Source organism: Lathyrus oleraceus, chromosome 7, assembly GCF_024323335.1.
Source record: "Lathyrus oleraceus cultivar Zhongwan6 chromosome 7, CAAS_Psat_ZW6_1.0, whole genome shotgun sequence".
In the NCBI taxonomy this organism is placed as follows: Eukaryota; Viridiplantae; Streptophyta; class Magnoliopsida; order Fabales; family Fabaceae; genus Lathyrus; species Lathyrus oleraceus.
Window position 1 is genome coordinate 537,270,863 of NC_066585.1, and position 23,274 is coordinate 537,294,136.

The window sequence follows — 23,274 nt, forward strand, 5'->3', positions numbered from 1 at the left end:
TCTGCCTTTGATAAGTAGAGGTTGATTCGTTTAGCTCAATTTTATCCTTCAGAGTTTTCTCAAGTTGAATTATTGACACTAGATTGTCAATTGGAAAACTATTTCTTAGACGTATGCTCTAAAAGTGAATTTTCAGAATTATAGGGGATTGATGATCTTTCTATCAAGCCCATAGAGACCAAAAAAGCATGTTGTGTACCCGTTGGTATATTTTATTTTAAAGTTATCTATGATATTACCGGTGCAACTACAACAGCTGAAAGAGCTTTCCTTGCTATGGATATTATCAAGAATCGAATGCAAAATCGCATGGGTGATGATCGATTAAATGATTGCTTACTTACTTACATTGAGAGAGATATTTTTGTTGATGTTGAAAATGAGAAAATCATTCAACATTTTCAGAACATGAAAAATCATAGAGAACAATTATAATTTATATTTATATTTTTGAAAATGAAATGTTATATCTATATTGACCCCACTACTCAAAAAATTTGGATCCGTCCCTGAGTGTAGTGGTCTCTAGATGATATTAAATTACTTCATTGATATTGCCATCACTTAATTTGACATGGTTTAAAACACAATGTATAATGACTTGTCCACATAACTGTTATTGTCTTGTTAAAATTTATAATAGCTATGTGTGTACTTGATTTTGATTTTGATATTTTATTTGTCCATATAACTGATACATGACCCTTGCTAGGCTATTTATCACTTGATTTTGATCTTGTTATGCTCTTTTTGTCTTTTGAGTTATAAACCTACACAAGATTTGTGAATTTGTCCATCAATTTTGCTATGAACTGAACTAAACTATCGTAATAGTTCGGTGGACCAATTTAGTCCTGCCAAAAACTCCGATAGCACGAAAATATAGTTATGTAGCTTGACAAGTTATGTACGATATAGTATATTCCAATAGGCACGGATTACAAGAAGAGTATGTTCGTGAGGTTAAATACTTGGTGAAGAGGGCTTTGAAACAACCCATTTGTAAATCTGAGGGAGGGATAAGGTGTCCGTGTATAAACTGCAAGTTTCTCAAGATAAGAACACCAACTAATGTTAGACTTCACTAGTATCGAGATGGATTTCAACTAGACTATTGGGTTTGGACTCAACATGGAGAAGTAGAGCTCAATGTTGATACAAATAGTAGTGAGCATGTGCATCATGATGACCAATTTAAGGCAATGAATCAGATGGTGTATATACTTTTAGGCCTTAAGGAGGATTCTCTCATGTGAACGATAACACGGAAGATGAGGAATTTACGGAGGATGAGTTTCCCAACGAAGATGCTAAACAGTTTTCTAACAAGTTGATATCTTTCAACAAGCCCATTTATGAGGGAGATACCCAAGCAATATTATCAATATCTACTTAACTTCTTGAAATTTGGTGTAATTGTCATGTTTGAAATAAAATATTTATATTTTTTTGCACAAATGCTTAAAAGTGTATGTCTAGTTCAAAAATGCTATTCTGAGAACTATTACCAAGCAACACAATTGATATCTAAGTCAGGGATAAAGGTTGAGAAGATCGATTGTTGTAAGAATTGTTGTATATTATATTATAAGGATGATATCAAGTTATCAGAGTGCATATTTTGTAAAGCTCCTAGGTTCATTCCTCGCAAGGCTGACATGGGAAAGTAGAAAGGTATCCCAATGAAGAGAATATTCTACTTCCCAATCATTCTTAGATTACAAAGATTGTATGCATTAACTGAGTCGACAACTGAAATCAGATGGCATCACATGAACAAAAATAGTTCCAACATCCTTTGTAACCCTTCAGATGGAAAAGTATGGAAACACTTTGATGGTGTATATCCTGACTTTGTTAGGGAACCCAAAAATGTAAGTTTGGGTATGTGGTCATATGGATTTACTCCTTACATTCAAGCGTTTACTTCTCCATACTCATGTTGGCCAATAATAGTTACTTCATACAATCTTCCCCTAAAACGTTCATGACCAAACCATACTTGTTTTTGGCTTGTCTTAACCCGTACCTAAAAACCCTAAATTTTGCAACCATTGATTGATGATCTACGTCAATTGTGGTCCAATGGAATATGGACTTATGATATATCTACAAAACAAAAATTCATCATGAAAGCCTGCTTGATAGGGACAATTAATGATTTTTCAGCCTATGCTATGTTATGTGGATGGGGAACACAAGGTAAATTATCATGCCCTTGTTGTATAGAACACATCGATACTTTCACCTTGAAAAGTGACCATAAGAATTCCTGGTTTGATTGTCATTGTCGTCTCTTGCCATCTAATCACTCCTTCAGAAGGAGTAAAATAAGTTTCCAAGAAAATAGGGTTGTGACAGACAAACCACCTCCCATTTCCAAAGGGCAAGATAAATGGGCGGTAATAAGTAATTTTCCAAAAGTGACTGAAATTGGGTGGGAGGAGAAATGGAAATAAATCGAAGGGTATGGAGTGGTTCACAATTGAAAAAAGCGAAGTATTTTTTGGGATCTCCCATATTGGAAGGATAACTTGTTAAGGCATAACCTCGATGTGATGCACATAGAAAAAAATGTCTTCAATAATATATTTAACATTATCATGAATGTTAAGGACAAAACAAAGGATAACGAAAAGGCGAGAGAGAAGTTGGCCAAATTATGCGACTTGGAGCTCTAACCCTTAGATAACATAAACAATGATAAACTAAAGGCTAGCTACACTCTGAACAAATCTGAAGCATATTTAGTTTGTAAATGGCTTAAGGAATTGCGAATTCAAGATGATTATGCTTCAAACCTCACTAGGTGTGCCAATGTTGAAAAGGGTACGGTGCATGGTATGAAGAGCCATGACTCTCATGTTTTCATGGAATGCTTACTCCTAATTGCATTCCATTCTTTGCTGGATTTGATTTGCAAACTATTAACTTAGCTAAATAGATTCTTTAAAGATCTTTGTTGCAATACATTGAAGATTGATCGCGACTTTATGAGTCGAATTTGGGGTACAAACTGCAAGTGCACAGTTCTATCGCGTAGTTTTAAAAGATATCGATCCCACAGGGAATTAATGAATCGATATACCGTTTTCTAAGGTTACTTCGTAAAGCTAAGGCAGGTAATACTTTGATTGTTTGGGGGAAAAGCTAAAACTAAAAATATGATCTAAATTAAATATCTAATAAGCGGATATCGGTATGTAGTTCGTCGTAATTAGGGAATCAATTCTTCGTTGGTTTCTTGGTTTTAAAATAAATCCTTTCAGTTGACACTATTGATTAAAAGTCTTATCTCAAACTCTCGCTCTGTTGAATAAACTATGATTTTATATTAACGTAGCTTTCACTTATTAGTTAAGTCAAAAACCACTTTTTGAAAACAATAGAATCCGTAGAAACTCTTTTTAAGAAAACACTAATCGTTTAAACACCCTTATCTCAAACTCTCGCTCTGTTGACTTAGGTTATATAATTAAATTCAAATGCTTAACTCTCGTCCTCACATTCAACCTTTAAAAATACTTTTTGAAAAAGATTAGAATTTAATTAACTCTAAAAATTGCTCTCGTCCTGATCTAGAATTAATGTCCAATTTACACTGTCCAGTCAAAAACTCAAACTCTCGTTCTATTGCTTTTAACTTCTTTATGTCTTTTACTTTCGTACAAAAACCTTGTCATTAAACCTGTAAATTGAGACCGTAAAAAGAGTGATTTTAATTTTAAACTTAATTAAACCAATTTGGTTTTGATTCCTTCATTCCGCTTACTTTACATACCGATACCTAAATAAATTAGCCAGACATGCTAAACAGACTTAAATAATTATCATGCATAAACAAATTCATCTCGGGCAAATAATATAAATAAACAGTAAAACAGGGCATATATAAATTCAAACAATAATTAAAGAACCTGAGAAATTAAATAGCAGTCTTGAACACTCCACCACAGGCCGGTTGGATTTGTTCTTGAATTCTTCAATCAAACAGAAAAATAAAAGCGAAGGAATAAAAAAACTAGATTCTAACGTAAGGTTAGATCCGGTGAAAGGTACACAATAGTTTCCGGTGTAGAAACTACTGTGCGAAAAATTAATTAATTGCTGGAAAAAAATAGAAATTGCAAAGGAAACAATATAAAAATCGTAAAAGTAATGCTGTAAAAATGTGCTTGTACTGCTGGAAGAGAAAAAATACGAAAAAGAGAAAACGGCGAAGAAGCGTGGAACCTCTAGGGTTTTCCGTAAGGTTACTATTTATATTGGTCACTTGTTGTAACTGTTTCCAATGGTATTCCGCGTCAAAGGTCTTCACGTGGCAAATGGTCAGGCGTGCAAATAGGACTCAACGTCTCTGAAGCCAAAAATATAGGAGAATGGTGTGACGTCCGTCACACCATGTGTGACGCTCGTCACACAAGTGTGTAAAGCGTGACGCTCGTCACAGCCTTTGTGACGCTCGTCACAGGCACAGCGCCTGTGCTTTTTGGGTTGGGCTTTGGCTTTTGATATTTGCTTCTTTTCATTCCTTTTTGCACCTCCTTTTCTTCCTTTTTTACTCGTGCTTCAAATAAACCACCTGAGATAAATAGAAAGAAAATACCGCGTAATATCTAATAAAATGAAATAAATTGAAGTAAATAATAATATAATTTAATTAAATTGAGTCCTAGAATGTGATACTATTTCATGTTATCAAACTCCCCCATACTTAGATCTTTGCTTGTCCTCAAGCAAAATACAGTATAGAACTTGTTTTTTTTTAAAATTTAGCCAGATGAAATTTCAAAACACACATCAATTCGTACTAGGTTGCATGTAAACCTTGTTTAGAGGTAACTTGAGTTTAATCTCGACATTAACAACCACCGTCACAATCTCAGATAACCCCACCTTATGCAAACCAGTTCGAGTAATGCCATTATAGCTATCCTAGTTCCTTTACTCTTATTTCACCCGTTTTCATTCTAGCGAAATCACATTAAGCCCTTTATCTTTTCGCGCACATAGTGGAGTAACCGGTTAGTGATTCTGATCCCCTTTTTGCTAGAAGTTCTGGTACATAAGTCGGATAACTTCATTATTCAGTCCATTGCAAATTGCGGGGGATCGGACCGTAGTCCGCCCTACCAAGTTCAGCACCAGATACCTGCTCAACCAACTCATAATGGATCTTTCATATTATGCTTTTGTATGATCTGCAACCTTTAGATTAAATGATCTGGTAAGGATCACCTAACTTAATTAGTGCATTTCCTGATATATATATATATATATATATATATATATATATATTTTATGTTACCTTGGGAATCATTCACTTATATTCATCGGCTCTCCACGTAGTTTGCTATTAAGATGGTGCTGACTTCTCGTATAAACTACTCGGGGTTAATATAAAACTAAAAGTTCAAGGGATTGGTATAATAGGTACTTATCCTGATCTAACATGTTGAGGTTCTTAGAGCGTTTGGCGATAATAGTTTTTAATTTGTCTCAAGTTCGATAAAATGAGCAACCTTTATACTTACTGAGTGTGTTGAATTTTTGTTATGGCTCATGGAAATTTTGAGGGAATAGATAATAGGAATTTTTCACACTTGGGACTTAACTTAAAATAAATCTATATTATAAGAAATATATTTTTTTTATTTTTTTTATTTTTTTTTATTTTTTTTTATTAGGGAAATAACAATGAAAAGAAAGATACATACTTGAAAAAGAAAAAGGAGGATAGAAAGAACACGGTTTTCCCCCCAATACTTGAATGAAACATTGTCCCCAATGTTTTAAGGAAAAGAAATGAATTACAAAAAGAAAGGAAAAGGAAACTAAAGTTAAGGCTGCCTGCCGCCTCTTGTTCTTGGACCTGGTGATCGTTGATGTACTTCTAAGTTGTCAAACCTGCTAAGCAAATCAGTGAATCGCTGGTCGGTTATGGCATTCCTCGCTTCCTGTTGTTGTTGCATTTGGCGCATCATTTGCATCATTTCGAGATTCTGTGCTTGCATACCATCAATAGCATCCATGATGTCGTCGTTGGTTGCAGGCCTTCTTCGTCGACGACGTCGTGAGGATGGGCCAGCTGCATTATCGGAAGGGTTGAGCGGGACTGACTGTTGTGCAGGAATCTGATCACCGTGCTCCATTTCTTCAAACTCGTCGGTGGACGGGTTTGCTTGTGAAGGCTCGGTGGCTTCGGGAGCAGTCAGATCATAGAGGTGGCGGTTGGGGTTGGTGACATCTGTTAGGGCAATGTTGGGTAGAACAACGCTTGGGACTGCCTGGTTATTCACCATAAGGTAATACTTTCCGCCTACTCTATTCTTTATTAGGCGGCTGGACCGACAGTAGCCTATGTCCATAAATAGGGGAGGTAAAGATTCTAAAGTTTGGAGTCGGTCCCCTAGGTTTAAGCCAAGTGCTATGGTGGTGATTAATCCACCAATTACAAAAGGTTGACGGCCTCTAGCACATAAGGTGTGGATATGATGAAATAGGAAGGAGGCGGCGTTTACCTTAGCATTCGGTTCGAAGACGCATTCGAGGAAGAATAGTTCCTTTGCGTTGACCTTGCTGTTGTTCGGTCTTCCCAAAACTGTGTTTTGTAGGATGCGGATGAAGTACCGGATAGTTGGGTTATGTATATGGGAAACAAGGAGCTCTTCCCAGTTGTTGGCATCTACACCGGATATTTTCCTAAAGAGGTCGAAAGCGGCAACTGTGTTCCAGTTTAAGTTTGGAGGGATTCTGGGGTAGACTTGACCTTCTACAGGGAACGGTAGCATGGTGCTCAAATGGTTTTGGGATAAGGAGTACTCGGTGTTGAACATACGGAAGGTTGCGGTACCGGTTAAGAATTCGTCTTCACCGGTGGGAGTGTTGTACGCATATGAACTTAAAAATTCTAAGGTTAGGGAGGGGTAGGTAGGTTGATTATGAGTGCATAGTGTAACACCCTTCTAAAAATACCCCAATAATTAATTAAAACAACATAATATAAATCAGAGTAGATATGCAAATTTCAGGGTGTCACACTTGACACTTCACACCATTCACCAAAATAACTTGTCATGCTCATTTATTAATCAAAATAAAACATTGCACAATTCGCAGCGGATAGAAATCCAACAACATGCAAACCATGTAACACATTACATGTAAAGTTGTTCAACAACCACAAATGAAAACAAAGTAAACATCCCGTCCCGATGTTACATATACCAGAGCATGACCCACTAAGGAACTACACTAGACTCCAAGCACTAGCTTCTACTCAATCACTGCTCGTTACCTGAAACATAGTTGTAAGGGTGAGTTCCTCAATCGATATAATAAGCATTATAAAATATCATGTAATGCTAAGTAAATTAACACATTCATCACCCTAATCAGATCACACATTCAGCAACGGCAACATCAACTCAAAATCATACTCAACACAAACACAAAACACACGTATAATATTGGAATACATCCATTCATATTATACGCCATACATACATTATGCAATGAGACTCCATGCATGCGGTACCGACTATTCGTGAACACATAGTTCAACCTCACCGATCAAACCCAGATACAGCTACCAAGCTCACTAGTCCCACTCATTTGAGACCTAGTGACTCACTCACTAATTCCTCACCATGGGAATTAGCTACCACCATAAAGGCTATGCTATGCACGCTAAATCACCTAGCATGCAAACATCAACAACAATCCACAATAACTCACTCACTAATTCCTCACCATGGGAATTAGCTACCACCATAAAGGCTACGCTATGCACGCTAAATCACCTAGCATGCAACCATCAACAATAATCCACAATGGACATATGCTCACACTCTAAGCCATAAACAGTCCATCATACATCATACATACATCACACTCCAATCCACAATAGATATATTCACAGCATTATGCATACCATCATACATCATCAGCATATTTATCACAGAATCATATCATGTCATGTCAAATAATAAATCACCGTATTAGCACACTCTACTAACACCTATACTGTTCAAAACAACGGGAAAAGGTCCCTACTATATCATACACCAATATAGGCCAATCATCAATTTTTCACTTTTCAAACAGTGTTAACCGGTTAACGCCCTGGGTTAACCGGTTAACGCAAAACAGAACGCGCTTCCTGGAAATTTTTAACAGTGTTAACCGGTTAACACCCTGGGTTAACCGGTTAACGCAAGACAGAAATTAATTATTTTAATTATCATAACAGTGTTAACCGGTTAACACCCTGGGTTAACCGGTTAACGCAAGACAGAAAGCTGTTCCTGCGCTAACACGAACAGAATGCAGGATTACCCGCATTTTTCGCCGTTGGAGGCCTTCCGGACCTCCGATTTCGATTCCGTAAAAAGCTACACGTCCAGGAAATTACGACTCATCCAAATATAGGTTCATTCACAGTTTTAACGCAATTCATTCATCACAATTCAAAGGTATTTCTCAAAACCTAATTAGAGTCGATTCAATGGCTTATTACTACCCATTACATGTTAATCCATAATACCCATTAAACGACGATAAACCCCCCTTACCTGAGTTAATCCGGCAAATCTTCTTTGACCTTCAACAATCGTGAATTCTCCTCTTGAGCCCTAGCCTCTTCTTCTCCCTTTCTCAATTTCTTCTCTTTTCTCCCAATCCTTACGTGTTCTCTATTTTCACGTGTAAAACCCTTTTTCTAAATGGGACTCTTTTCTGATTCCAACTTTATATTCCAATAATAATAATCCAATAATATTCCAATTATTTAATTAAATTAATAAATATACTATTAACTTAAATTAAATAATTATCATATTTTATCGGGGTGTTACAACTCTCCCCCACTAAAAGAGTTTTCGTCCTCGAAAACATACCTCAAGCGAATAACTCTGGATAAGACTCCTTCATCTGACTCTCAAGTTCCCAAGTCACATTGCCACCTGCTGGTCCTCCCCAAGCTACCTTTACCAAAGCAATCTCTTTACCCCGCAACCGCTTCAACTCTCGATCCTCGATCCTCATAGGTGATGTTTCAACAGTCAGGTTATCTCTCACCTGTACGTCATCTACTTGGACCACATGCGACAGATCAGGAATGTACCTCCTCAACTGAGACACATGAAAAACCTCATGCAAATTCGCAAGTGACGGCGGTAAAGCGATACGATAGGCTACCTCCCCTATCCTCTCCAAAATCTGATAAGGACCAATAAATCGAGGTGTCAACTTCTTCGACTTCAAAGCTCGACCAACCCCAGTTATCGGAGTAACACGAAGAAACACATGATCTCCCTCTTGAAACTCAAGTGACTTCCTCCTCTTGTCGTGATAACTCTTCTGACGACTCTGAGCAATCCTCATCTTATCCTGAATCATCTTAATCTTTTCCGTAGTTTGTTGAACAATCTCCGGTCCAACCACAACACTCTCACCGGACTCATACCAACATAAAGGTGTCCGACATCTCCTACCATACAAAGCTTCAAACGGTGCCATACCAATGCTCGAATGAAAACTATTGTTGTAGGTAAACTCAATCAAAGGTAAATAACAATCCCAAACACCTCCCTTTTCCAAAACACAAGCCCTCAAAAGATCCTCCAGCGACTGAATCGTCCTCTCAGTCTGACCATCAGTCTGCGGATGATATGCAGAACTCAATCTCAGCTTAGTTCCCAAAGCCCTCTGCAAACCTTCCCAGAACTTCGATGTAAATCTAGGATCTCTGTCCGAAACAATACTCGACGGAATACCATGCAAACTTACAATTTTCTCAATATACAAATCAACTAATCTCTCTAACGAATAATCCATTCTGATCGGAATGAAATGAGCCGATTTTGTCAATCTGTCAACAATCACCCAAATAGCCTCAAAATTCTTAATTGTCCTCGGTAAACCAGAAACAAAATCCATACTGATACTATCCCACTTCCACTCTGGAATAGCCAACGGTTGCATTAGCCCAGACGGCTTCTGATGCTCAATCTTTGACTTCTGACAAGTCAAACAAGAATAAACAAAACTCGCAATTTCTCTTTTCATTCCCGGCCACCAAAATAACTTTTTCAAATCATGATACATCTTCGTAGCCCCAGGATGAATACTCAGGCCACTACGATGTCCTTCCTCAAGAATACTCTTCTTAAGTTCGGTAACATCCGGAATACACACCCGATTACCAAATTTCAAAACACCATTCTCATCAACTATGAATTCACCACCTTGACCTTGATTCACTAGAGTCAACTTATCAACCAAAAGCACATCGGATTTCTGACCCTCTCTAATCTCATCCAGAATACCACTCGTTAACTTCAACATTCCCAATTTAACACTATTGTGAGTACTCTCACACACCAAACTCAAGTCTCTAAACTGTTCAATTAAATCCAATTCCTTAACCATTAACATAGACATATGCAATGATTTCCGACTCAATGCATCAGCCACTACGTTTGCTTTACCCGGATGGTAATTCAAACCAAAGTCATAATCCTTCAGAAACTCTAACCATCTCCTCTGTCTCATATTCAGCTCTTTCTGATCAAACAAATACTTTAAACTTTTATGGTCACTGAAAACCTCAAATCTTGACCCGTACAAGTAATGCCTCCATAACTTCAGAACAAATACCACAGCTGCCAACTCTAAATCGTGTGTCGGATAGTTCCTCTCATGAACCTTCAGTTGTCTCGAAGCATAAGCGACAACCTGCTTATTCTGCATCAAAACACCACCCAAACCCAACAATGAAGCATCACAGTAAACCTCAAATGGTTCCGACGGACTTGGTAATATCAGAATAGGAGCAGTAGTTAACCTTCTCTTTAACTCTTGGAAACCTTCTTCACATTTTGAGTCCCAAACAAACGCTTGCCCCTTTCTAGTCAACATCGTCAATGGTAACACCAACTTAGAAAATCCCTCAATGAATTTCCTATAATAACCTGCAAGTCCAAGAAAACTCCTTATCTCAGAAACTGACTTCGGAGTTTCCCACTTAGATACCGCTTCTATCTTAGAAGGATCAACAGTAACACCACCTCCTGAAACCACATGACCAAGAAAACTAACCTCTTCTAACCAAAATTCACACTTGGACAGTTTAGCAAATAACTTCTTTTCTCGTAGAACTCCTAAAACCACTCTCAAATGTTCATCATGCTCTTCTTCAGATTTCGAATACACCAAAATATCGTCAATAAACACCACAACAAACTTGTCTAGGTACGGATGGAAAATCCTATTCATATACTCCATAAATACCCCAAGCGCATTAGTTACACCAAAAGGCATTACAGAATACTCATAATGTCCATACCTTGTTCTGAAAGCAGTCTTCTGAATATCCTCAGTTTTCACACGTATTTGATGATACCCCGATCTCAAATCTATTTTGCTGAACACACTCGCACCAACCAACTGATCCATCAAATCATCAATCCTCGGCAAAGGATACCGATTCTTGATCGTCACTTTATTCAGTTGCCCGTAGTCCACACACAACCTCATAGTACCTTCTTTCTTCTTAACCAATAACACTGGTGCGCCCCACGGTGACACATTCGGACGAATAAATTTCTTATCCAACAGATCTTCCAGCTGACTCTTCAATTCAGTTAACTCAACAACAGACATACGGTACGGAGCCATCGATATCGGCCTAGTACCAGGTACCAAATCAATCGAGAACTCAACTTCACGCTCTGGCGGTAATTCATTCACTTCTTCAGGAAACACATCAGGAAAATCACACACCACGGCTAGATCGCAAATCACCAGTTTATCTTTAGCCTCCAAAGTCGCTAACAACATAAACAACTCTGCCCCATCTACTACTGCCTCATTCACCTGCCTTGCTGATAGAAACAAACTCTTTCCTTCCTTAATCTCAGGAAAGATCACAGTCTTATCAAAACAGTTGATATAAACTCGGTTAAACACCAACCAGTTCATACCCAGGATAACATCAATCTGCACTAGTGGAAGACACACGAGGTCCATCCCAAAGTCTCTACCAAAAATACTCAAAGGGAAATCTAAACAAACTGAAGTAGTAGTCACTGAACCCTTTGCAGGAGTATCAATCACCATACTCCCATGCATCTCAGATATCTCTAATTTAAGTTTCACAGCACAATCCAAAGATATAAAGGAATGAGTCGCACCTGTGTCAATAATAGCTACAAGAGGAAAGCCATTAATATAACACGTACCTCGGATCAAACGATCATCTGCAGAAGTCTCAGAACCCGATAAAGCAAAGACCTTGCCTCCCGACTGGTTCTCTTTCTTCGGCTTAGGACACTGTGGGCTAATATGACCCACCTCTCCGCAGTTGAAACAAGTCATTGTCTTCAACCGGCACTCTGCAGCCAAGTGACCACCTTTGCCACACTTGAAACACTTCTTCTCAGTACTGGTACACTCATGGATACGATGTCCAGCCTGACCACATCTGTAACACTTAGCAGGGGCACTGGAGTCTCCCCCACTAGGTCTCCTCATCCCACTCTGTCTCTGGAAACCTTTGCCAGCTGCATACGGTTTCCCACGATCATTCTGATTCTTGCCTTTCCTATCAACCCTCTGCTGATAGCTCTCCGCTCTGGCCTTGGTATCCTGTTCAAAAATCCTGCAACAGTCAACCAAGTCAGAAAACACTCTAATCCGCTGATACCCAATAGCTTGCTTGATCTCGGGACGTAACCCGTTCTCAAACTTCACACATTTCGAAAATTCCCCAGTAGCCTCATCATAGGGAGTGTAATACTTCGACAGCTCTGTGAACTTAGCAGCATACTCAGTAACAGACCGGTTGCCCTGCTTCAATTCTAAGAACTCTATCTCTTTCTTTCCTCTGACATCCTCTGGAAAGTACTTCCTCAGGAATCTCTCTCTGAACACCGCCCAAGTGATCTCAGCACTTCCAGCAGCTTCCAACTCAGTGCGGGCAGCACCCCACCAATCATCTGCTTCCTCTGACAACATATGCGTACCGAACCTGACCTTCTGGTTATCGGCACACTCAGTCACTCGGAAGATCCTCTCGATCTCCTTCAACCACTTCTGAGCACCATCTGGATCGTATGCTCCCTTGAACATTGGAGGATTGTTCTTCTGGAACTCACTCAGTTGACGAGCAGCTCCCAATCCCACAACATTCGGATTCCCTCCAAGTACTCCAGCTAGCATACCCAGAGCCTCAGCAATCGCAGCATCGTCTCTACCTCTTCCAGCCATCTCTATTCTGAGTTAATCCAACAAGCTAAAACAATAAGTATTGATAGGGTTACACAACACCTATCACATACAGGGAAACAGAATAATTACGACTCGACTCGACCGACTATGCTCTGATACCACTAATGTAACACCCTTCTAAAAATACCCCAATAATTAATTAAAACAACATAATATAAATCAGAGTAGATATGCAAATTTCAGGGTGTCACACTTGACACTTCACACCATTCACCAAAATAACTTGTCATGCTCATTTATTAATCAAAATAAAACATTGCACAATTCGCAGCGGATAGAAATCCAACAACATGCAAACCATGTAACACATTACATGTAAAGTTGTTCAACAACCACAAATGAAAACAAAGTAAACATCCCGTCCCGATGTTACATATACCAGAGCATGACCCACTAAGGAACTACACTAGACTCCAAGCACTAGCTTCTACTCAATCACTGCTCGTTACCTGAAACATAGTTGTAAGGGTGAGTTCCTCAATCGATATAATAAGCATTATAAAATATCATGTAATGCTAAGTAAATTAACACATTCATCACCCTAATCAGATCACACATTCAGCAACGGCAACATCAACTCAAAATCATACTCAACACAAACACAAAACACACGTATAATATTGGAATACATCCATTCATATTATACGCCATACATACATTATGCAATGAGACTCCATGCATGCGGTACCGACTATTCGTGAACACATAGTTCAACCTCACCGATCAAACCCAGATACGGCTACCAAGCTCACTAGTCCCACTCATTTGAGACCTAGTGACTCACTCACTAATTCCTCACCATGGGAATTAGCTACCACCATAAAGGCTATGCTATGCACGCTAAATCACCTAGCATGCAAACATCAACAACAATCCACAATAACTCACTCACTAATTCCTCACCATGGGAATTAGCTACCACCATAAAGGCTACGCTATGCACGCTAAATCACCTAGCATGCAACCATCAACAACAATCCACAATGGACATATGCTCACACTCTAAGCCATAAACAGTCCATCATACATCATACGTACATCACACTCCAATCCACAATAGATATATTCACAGCATTATGCATACCATCATACATCATCAACATATTTATCACAGAATCATATCATATCATGTCAAATAATAAATCACCGTATTAGCACACTCTACTAACACCTATACTGTTCAAAACAACGGGAAAAGGTCCCTACTATATCATACACCAATATAGGTCAATCATCAATTTTTCACTTTTCAAACAGTGTTAACCAGTTAACGCCCTGGGTTAACCGGTTAACGCAAAACAGAACGCGCTTCCTGGCAATTTTTAACAGTGTTAACCGGTTAACACCCTGGGTTAACCGGTTAACGCAAGACAGAAATTAATTATTTTAATTATCATAACAGTGTTAACCGGTTAACACCCTGGGTTAACCGGTTAACGCAAGACAGAAAGCTGTTCCTGCGCTAACACGAACAGAATGCAGGATTACCCGCATTTTTCGCCGTTGGAGGCCTTCCGGACCTCCGATTTCGATTCCGTAAAAAGCTACACGTCCAGGAAATTACGACTCATCCAAATATAGGTTCATTCACAGTTTTAACGCAATTCATTCATCACAATTCAAAGGTATTTCTCAAAACCTAATTAGAGTCGATTCAATGGCTTATTACTACCCATTACATGTTAATCCATAATACCCATTAAACGACGATAAACCCCCCTTACCTGAGTTAATCCGGCAAATCTTCTTTGACCTTCAACAATCGTGAATCCTCCTCTTGAGCCCTAGCCTCTTCTTCTCCCTTTCTCAGTTTCTTCTCTTTTCTCCCAATCCTTACGTGTTCTCTGTTTTCACGTGTAAAACCCTTTTTCTAAATGGGACTCTTTTCTGATTCCAACTTTATATTCCAATAATAATAATCCAATAATATTCCAATTATTTAATTAAATTAATAAATATACTATTAACTTAAATTAAATAATTATCATATTTTATCGGGGTGTTACACATAGAAAGGTTAGATCGGCAAGGCGGAGCATCCACTCGATACCTTGAAGTAATCCTAATTGTTGTAAACAAGTTGAATCAGGATACCTGGTAGAGGTGACACCTCGTTGTTGGAAACGCTTGAACTGCTCCTTTTGATAGTTATCATCTTCAGATCGGAAGATGATGTTTCCGAAATTTTGATTTCCCGCCATACTGATGAATGAGTTGGAAGAAGTAATTAGGAAAGAAAAGAAATATATTTGATTGTATAGAATAGTTGTGATGTAGGAAGAAAGGTATGGTGGGTATTTATAGGAAAAATTTTGAAGTTGGAAAGGGAGTGGTTGAAAAGTAAATAAATGTGGGTAAATGTGAATAAATGGGGAAGGTAAAAAGGTGAAGAGATGTAACGGTCGTCTCCAACGTCTTTGTAACGTTCACCTAATCAGAAGGGTGTTACGCTCGTTACAGGGGCATGACGGGCGTCACAAGCACTTGGCGTGACGTCCGTGATAGATAGTGTGACGCTCCTCACACAGTCATATTGGCATGGTTTCTGCTTGCGTTCTTCATAATGATTTTGGTAATTTATTTTTATTATTTATTTTGTTTTGCTTCAGATTATTTTATTCTGCTATTTAAATTTCCCTGCATGCTATTCTACTTTGTATAATAGTGCATAATTATATTTTTCTTTAATAAATTATGTAGGCAGCAACAGTAGAGAGCATTATTGATAGATATTGCATAATTCATAATAAAGTAAAATAAATCAATAGCTTCATAAAATAATCATAATGTAACATTGGAAGTAAAAAACAAAAATGCGAAAAAGAAACAAATACGAACATAATTTGAAATAACATTAATGAATAATCTAACTTAAAACTAAATAACTAAGAAAAACAACTTCTATCCATCTGCATGATCTCTGGCCGGAGGAGCAAAGGAGTTAACACGGTTTAGCAACTCGTGAAACTGATTTGTCATACCGTTCATGTATCCCAGAAATTCGTGTCTCATGTTAGCGAACTCTTCTCTGAGGGCGTCTTGTTCTGACATCAAAGCTTCAATGGCGGTGTTATAATCAGTTCCGGGCATATGATGTCTAAGGTCGGGTATTGCCGATTCTTCGGTCTGAACAGGTTGAGGAGGAGGATCAATATCATAATAACCAGATGGTGTCTGGGGTTCAGATTCAGCATAAGGAATCTGGTCATCACAAATCTCATAGTTCTGGATGGATTCAGTGGATCTAGCAGGAGAGGGGGTTTCATTCAGATTGTAGAGCCAGTTATTGCGGTTATGAACACTAGTCCTAGGATCGGGCATGGTGAATAGGCAAAGAACTTGGTTATTAATTATAAGTTCAAACTCGTCAGACCCTAGGTTTGCTATAAACATAGTGTTGAAGAGGAAGGGTATACTCATAATAGTAATGTCACAAAAAGGGCTTAAGTCAAGCATAGGCTGACGTAATCCGATAACATTACCAATCATGGTTATCAAACCGCCTATTCGAATTGGTGCTCGTTCATCTTGGATAAGGTGGTCTAAATTTGCGAACATAAAAGTGGCACCGTTTACTGGACGGTTATGGGAAGCACAAAATATGATGAAGAGTTCATCACGTGAAACTGTGGTACTGTTTGGCTTCTTCCCAAATAAGGTGTGGGTCAGGATCTTATGGAAATAGCGAAAGGCCGGGTTATGTATGTTTCCAGAGAGAAACTCATGTTCCTCGGGATCGTCGTTTCCAGTCAAGTTACCCCAAAAGTGTTCAAGTTCTCTATATTCAAAAAGTTCTTCTTGGCTCACTGTGAATGTGTCAAAGGAGGTAGGGAAACCTAAAAGGTTGGTAAAGTCTTGAATATTAAATTGGTACTCCATGTTAAACATTCTGAACTGGATGAAACCTCTGCTTATTCCTTTCCCATGGTTGGGTAGATAGATCAGGGAGCTAAGGAATTCTAGTGTTAGTCTCCGGTAAGTGACAAATTGTCTTCGAATAGGAGCGGTTTCCCACCCTATCTGATTCAACAAATACAAGACACTTTGTCTTAGTCCAAGGGCAGTCATTGCCCAGTCATCAGCATACAGGCTAGGTAGCATCTCTCTCGTGGCTAGTTCCTCAAACTTTTGTTTCTGAGCTGTTCCTCTGAATTTGATACCCATACGATCAATTTGTCCCATCAGGTTAGTGTTAGCTAGAGAAAAGAAAAACAAGAGTTTTAGTCAGGATTTGGCCAAATGCCGAAAGAAGAAGAAAAAGGCTTTTTAGTAAATTAAAATAAATTAAGAAAGAATACTAAATAAAATTTAAAAGAATAATTAAGGAAGAAATAAAAAATAATATAAATATTTTTGGGTTGTCTCCCACTAAGCGCTTTGTTTAATGTCGCAAGCTCGACATAAAAACTATCAATTATAATCTATAAGTTTTGGAGGCATTTCGTCTAAGTGCAAGACTTGCGAATCTTCATTGTTTTCTGCATAGTGATAATGTTTTAGACGTTGCCCGTTTACGGTAAATGGTTCCATAGATTTGCCTTTAATTTCTACTGCTCCACTGGGAAAAACATTGGTGATTTGAAAAGGACCTGACCATCTAGATCGTAGTTTTCCCGGAAATAACTTTAGCCTAGAGTTAAATAAAAGGACTGTATCGCCTTGTTTGAAGATTTTCCTTGATATGCGCTTGTCATGCCATTGTTTTGTTCTTTCTTTGTAGATTCTGGCATTTTCGTAAGCGTCTCTTCTGAGTTCCTCTAATTCGCTTATGTCAAGGATTCTCTTTTCGCCGGCGGCTTTATAGTTTAAATTTAGATTTTTAATAGCCCAATAGGCCTTATGTTCTAATTCTACCGGTAGGTGACAGGATTTTCCATAAATGAGCTTAAATGGGGTTGTCCCTATGGGAGTTTTGTAAGCAGTTCGGTAAGCCCATAAAGCTTCTGGTAATTTCAATGACCAGTCTTTCCTTGAAGTGGCGACTGTTTTCTCTAGTATCTGTTTAATTTCTCTGTTAGACACTTCCACTTGCCCACTGGTTTGAGGGTGGTAAGGTGTCGCAACTCTATGTCTTACGCCATACTTAAGCAGTAGTTTTTCGAGTACCTTGGATATGAAATGTGATCCACCATCACTGACTACTATTCTTGGAACACCAAACCTTGGAAATATTATATTCTTAAAGAGTCTAGTTACTACTCGTGTGTCGTATGTTGGAGAAGCTATAGCTTCAATCCATTTCGATACGTAGTCAACTGCCACGAGTATGTACTTGTTACCGAAAGAGGATGGAAACGGTCCCATGAAGTCTATTCCCCACACGTCGAAAATCTCTACTTCCAAAACGCCCTTTTGTGGCATCTCGTCACGTCTAGATATGTTTCCTGTGCGTTGACATCTGTCACATTTCTTAATAGCTGCATGTACATCCTTCCATATATTTGGCCAATAAAAACCGGCTTGTAGGATTTTAGAGCAGGTCTTGGATGTACTTGCATGTCTACCATAAGGAGCGGAGTGACAGTGTTGGATTATATTTTCTACCTCTTCCTCGGGTATACACCGACGGAAAATACCGTCGGGGCCTCTTTTGAAAAGTAAGGGGTCAACCCAGTAATATTGTTTTATGTCATAGAAGAATCGTTTCTTCTGCTGGTAGGATAAGGTAGGTGGAACTATTCCGGAAGCTAAATAATTGACGAGGTCAGCGTACCACGGTGTAACAGATATAGCTAAGGTGGTTTCTACCTATTTATCAGCGTTATTTTCTTCCAAAGTATCTATAAGTTTATCGTACGAGAAATCATCGTTAATTGATGTTCTTTCCGGTTCAAGGTTCTCAAGTCTCGAGAGGTGATCTGCTACTACGTTTTCAGTTCCTTTCTTGTCTTTGATTTCCAAATCGAACTCTTGTAGCAACATGATCCACCTTAGGAGTCTAGGTTTAGCATCCTTTTTTGTTAAGAGGTATTTGATAGCAGCGTGGTCAGTGTAGATGATTATTTTGGCTCCGACCAAGTAAGAACGAAATTTATCTAGCGCAAACACTACTGCTAGAAGTTCTTTCTCGGTTGTGGCGTAATTCATTTGTGCTTCATCTAGAGTTCTACTTGCATAATATATAACATGAAGCTTTTTATCCTTTCGTTGTCCTAAAACAGCACCTACAGCGTAATCACTGGCATCACACATTATTTCGAATGGTTCATTCCAATCTGGTGTCTGCATTATGGGCGCGGAGATCAGTGTTTGTTTAAGCGTTTGAAATGCTTCTAAACATCTATTATCGAATATGAATTCAGCATCTTTCATTAATAGCCCGGTTAAAGGTTTAGTTATTTTAGAGAAGTCTTTAATGAATCGTCGGTAAAAACCGGCATGTCCTAAGAAGCTTCGTACTTCTCTCACAGTTTTCGGGGGTTGAAGATTTTCGATTACCTCTATTTTGGCTTTGTTTACTTCAATTCCTCTGTTCGAGATGATGTGTCCTAAAAAATTCCTTCTTGTACCATAAAGTGACATTTTTCCCAATTAAGTACTAGGTTTACTTTTATACATCGCTCTAGAACTCTTTCTAGGTTTTCAAGGCATTCTTCAAAGCTTTGTCCGCATACGGAAAAGTCATCCATAAATACTTCCATGATGTTTTCTAGAAAATCGGCGAATATTGCCATCATGCACCTTTGGAAGGTTGCAGGAGCATTACACAAGCCAAACGGCATTCGTCTATAAGCGAAGGTACCAAAAGGACACGTGAACGTTGTCTTTTCTTGGTCATCAGGGTGAATCGGTATTTGAAAGAAACCTGAGTAACCGTCTAGATAGCAGAAATGAGAATGTTTTGCTAATCGTTCTAACATCTGGTCAATGAATGGTAAAGGGAAATGATCTTTTCGGGTTGCTTTGTTTAGTTTCCTATAGTCAATGCATATTCTCCATCCCGATTCGATTCGTTTGGTTATAGTTTCTCCTTTTTCATTTTCAATGACTGTTACACCTCCTTTCTTTGGTACTATGTGTACAGGACTAACCCATTTGCTATCAGATATAGGATATATGATACCTGCCTCTAATAACTTGGTTATTTCCTTCTTTACTACCTCACTCAGGATTGGGTTTAGTCTCCTCTGGTGTTCCCTAGAAGTTTTACAGTCTTCTTCTAGCATGATGCGGTGCATACAAATAGAAGGACTTATTCCTTTAAGATCGGTGATGTTGTATCCTAGTGCGGTTGGATATTTTCTTAAGATATGTAGGAGTTTTTCTGTTTCGAGTCTTCCTAGGTCAGCATTAACTATCACTGGTCGTTCAAGTTCTAAGTCTAGGAATTCATATCTCAGATTTTTGGGAAGTGTTTTCAGGTCTAGGGTTGGTTTCTTAAGGCATTGCGTAGGGTCCGGTGTTATTGCTAAACATTGGTTAAGTTTGTCTTCTACAAGATAGTCAGATCATTTGTCTTTTTCTAACTCCGTTTCTTTTATGCATTCATCGATGATATCCATGAAGTAACATGTATCTTCTATTGCAGGTGCTTTCAAAAATTGGGAAAGAATGAACTCAATTTTCTCTTCTCCTACTTCGAAAGTGAGTCGTCCTCGTTTTACGCCTATGATTGCACCGGCAGTTGCTAAGAACGGTCTTCCCAGTATAATGGGTGTAACTTCATCTTCTCTAATATCCATAATTATAAAATCAGTTGGAATGTAGAATTGACCTATGCGCACTGGAACGTTTTCAAGAATTCCTACAGGATATTTAACGGAACGATCTGCTAGTTGCACCGACATTTTAGTTGGTCTTAATTCTCCCATTTCAAGTCTCTTGCATATGGATAAAGGCATAACACTAATATCGGCTCCTAAATCGCATAAGGCTTTGTCAATGAAATTTTTTCCTATGTGACAGGGTATAGAGAAACTACCTGGGTCGTTAAGTTTAGGAGGCATATTCTGGATTATAGCGCTACATTCAGCGGTGAGTGTAACGGTTTCGCTATCTTCAAGTTTCCTTTTATTAGAAAGAATTTCTTTTAAAAACTTGGCATATGATGGCATCTGCGTAATAGCTTCTGTAAACGGAATTGTGACGTTTAATTGTTTTAGTAGGTCAACAAATTTTTTGAATTGGCCCGCATCTTTGGTTTTAATAAGCCTTTGAGGGTAAGGGATAGGTGGTTTATAAGGTGGTGGAGGTACATAAGGTTCCTTCTTTTCTACGGTTTCCTTATTACTCTCTTCCTTTTCCTTAGGTTCACTTTCTTCCTCAGTTGACTTTTTAGAGTTATGGTTTTCTATCCTTGGGTCAGACGGTCCTTCCACTTCCGTTCCACTTCTCAGTATAATTGCATGAGCGTGGCTTCTCGGGTTAGGTTGGGGTTGGCCAGGAAATGTACCAGTTGGGGCAGCAGTAGGCGCTTGTTGTTGAGCTACTTGTGAAATTTGCGTTTCCAGCATTTTGTTATGGGTAGCCAGGGCATCTACTTTACTTGCTAGTTGTTTAATTTGTTCGCCAGTGTGTACATTCTGGTTTAAGAAATCTTTATTGGTTTGCTGTTGAGAAGCTATAAAGTTTTCCATCATGATTTCCAAGTTGGATTTCCTAGGGGCGTTATTGTTAGGTGTAGATGGGATCGGCTTCTGATATCCCGGAGGTATAGCTGGGGCTTGATTTGGAGATTGTCCAGGTGCGTATAAAGCATTATTACTCTTATATGAAAAATTGGGATGATTCTTCCAATTTGAGTTATAGGTATGTGAGTAGGGGCTTCCTTGAGCATAGTTTACTTGCTCCGCTTGGATTCCTGTTAGGAGTTGACAATCTCCAGGAGTGTGACTTTGGATTCCACAGACTTCGCAATTCTGAGTTATGGCAACCACGGTGGCTGGAGGTGATACGTTTAAACTTTCAATTTTCTGGACCAGAGCATCCACTTTTGCATTAACATGATCAAGGTTACTTATCTCGTACATGTCAGTTTTCGTTTGAGGTTTTTCTACCATTGTTCGTTCGCTTCCCCACTGATAGTGGTTTTGAGCCATGCTTTCGATAAGTTGGTAAGCATCAGCATAAGGTTTGTTCATTAGTGCACCGCCTGCGGCGGCGTCTATTGTTAACCTCGTGTTGTACAGGAGACCATTATAGAAGGTATGAATTACTAACCAGTCCTCTAAACCATGGTGTGGACAAAGTCTCATCATGTCTTTATATCTTTCCCATGCTTCGAAGAGAGACTCGTTATCTTTCTGTTTAAATCCATTTATCTGGGCTCTTAACATAGCTGTTTTGCTTGGCGGAAAATATCGGGCAAGAAAAACTTTCTTCAACTCGTTCCATGTGGTGACTGAGTTGGAAGGAAGAGATTGAAGCCATCTTCTAGCGCTATCTCTTAACGAGAAAGGAAAAAGACGAAGTCGAATTGCCTCTGAAGTGACACCATTAGCCTTAACAGTATCACCGTATTGGACAAATACGGATAAATGAAGGTTTGGATCCTCGGTAGGATTTCCAGAGAATTGGTTCTGTTGCACTGCCTGCAACAGTGAAGGTTTAAGTTTAAAGTTGTTTGCTTCGATTGCGGGTGGAGCAATACTCGAATGCGGCTCATCTTGCGATGGAGCGGCGTAATCTCGAAGAGCACGAGCTGGTTCTGCCATCTCGGGTATCGAAGGGAAAATATTTTTGAAATCAGGAAGTTCAACAGGAGGGAGATTGTTTGCAGCACGATATTCCCGAATTCGTCGTAAGACTCGGAGATATAGCTCGATATCGTTGATTCGTAAGTAGAACGACTCTCCTTGTGAGCGAGTGTGTGGCATACAAATCAACGAAAGAAAGAAAAGAAAAAGAAAAGCCTTAGTCTCTACAGCGTAACAGAAGAGTTACGATATCGACTAAATATAAAGTCCCCGGCAACGGCGCCAAAAACTTGATCGCGACTTTATGAGTCGAATTTGGGGTACAAACTGCAAGTGCACAGTTCTATC

General features: G+C 38.8%; 1 non-coding gene across 1 annotated transcript; it reads left to right on the forward strand.

The window, feature by feature from the left end:
* The first annotated feature begins 22,459 nt into the window (after positions 1-22,459).
* On the forward strand, positions 22,460-22,566 carry LOC127108688 (small nucleolar RNA R71). The gene has a single exon (XR_007796211.1). It is a non-coding gene; the product is annotated as a small nucleolar RNA R71 (small nucleolar RNA).
* Positions 22,567-23,274: the final 708 nt, after the last annotated feature.